Genomic DNA, 1,354 nt, shown 5'->3' with positions numbered 1-1,354 from the left:
GTTGTCAGGGCTCTTGGTTATGTTATTGCTATGAGCTAGCCAGCTGTCTTCTCCCATGCAAAAGCGGGTCATGAGTGTCGTGAGGGCTGCCATAGATTTCGGCTTTTCCTGTCCTAGGAGCTGGGCAAGCCATTCGTCTCGGATGTTGTGCTTGAAGGCTGCAAGAGCCTCTACGTCCGGACAGTCGACTATTTGATTTTTCTTGGTTAGGAACCGCGACCAGAATTGTCTGGCCGATTCTTCTGGCTACTGGATTATGTGGCTTAGGTCATCGGCGTCTGGTGGTCGCACATAAGTACCCTGGAAGTTGTCAAGGAATGCGGATTCCAGGTCCTCCCAGCAACTAATTGACTCTGCTGGCAGGCTGTTAAGCCAATGCCGAGATGGTCCTTTAAGCTTGAGCGGGAGTTATTTGATGGCGTGTAGATCATCACCACGGGCCATGTGGATATGAAGGAGATAATCCTCGATCCATACCGCAGGATCTGTTGTGCCATCGTATGATTCGATGTTTACAGGTTTGAAACCCTCGGGGATTTGATGATCCATTACTTCATCTGTGAAGCATAGTGGGTGTGGGGCGCCCCTGTACTGGGCTATATCGCAACGTAGCTCGGATGAGCTTTGTCTGTTGTGTTCTGCCTGGCCGTATTTGTCATATCCGGCGTGACGGTTATCGTCACGTGACGTGGGGCGCCCACGCGATCCGTAGATCGATCTTGTTTGCCTTGCCTTATTCTCTAATATGTCTCGCAGGTCTGGTGCGTTTTCCCGTGCTCTGGTATTTTTTGAGCGGCGCCGGGTGCGGCTTGAGTTGAGGGCCGAAAGGCCTCTCTGTCGCGGCCATGGGGTGGCCGATCGGCAGCATCATACGCTGGTGATGTAGGTTTAGTTGCTTCCTCCTCTAGTTGGGGTAGAAGCCTGCACTTTGGGTAGCTCTTGGAGGGGCGTTCGAGTTTATACTCCTCGGCCGCCAGGACTTCAGTCCATCTGTCGGCTAGCAAATCTTGGTCAGCTCTAAGTTGCTGCTGTTTTTTCTTGAGGCTGCTTGCCGTGGCCATAAGCCTACGTTTGAAATGCTCTTGTTCGACGGGATCCTCTGGCACGACAAATTCATCGTCGTCGAGGCTTGCCTCGTCTTCGGAGGGAGGCATATAATTGTCGTCCTCGACCTTCCTGTCTGCCGCTCTCTCATTAGGGCTTGCTTCTCAATCCTCCTGCGGCCGAATGGTGATGAGGTGACCAACCAATGGCGACGCGCGGGGCGGCCGAGTGGTGATGAGGTGACCAACTGATGGCGACGCGCGGGGCGGTCGAGTAGTGATGAGGTGACCAACCGAAGGCGACGCGCGGG

This window comes from Triticum dicoccoides, chromosome 7B (assembly GCF_002162155.2).
Source record: "Triticum dicoccoides isolate Atlit2015 ecotype Zavitan chromosome 7B, WEW_v2.0, whole genome shotgun sequence".
In the NCBI taxonomy this organism is placed as follows: Eukaryota; Viridiplantae; Streptophyta; class Magnoliopsida; order Poales; family Poaceae; genus Triticum; species Triticum dicoccoides.
This window is presented reverse-complemented; position numbering follows the sequence as displayed.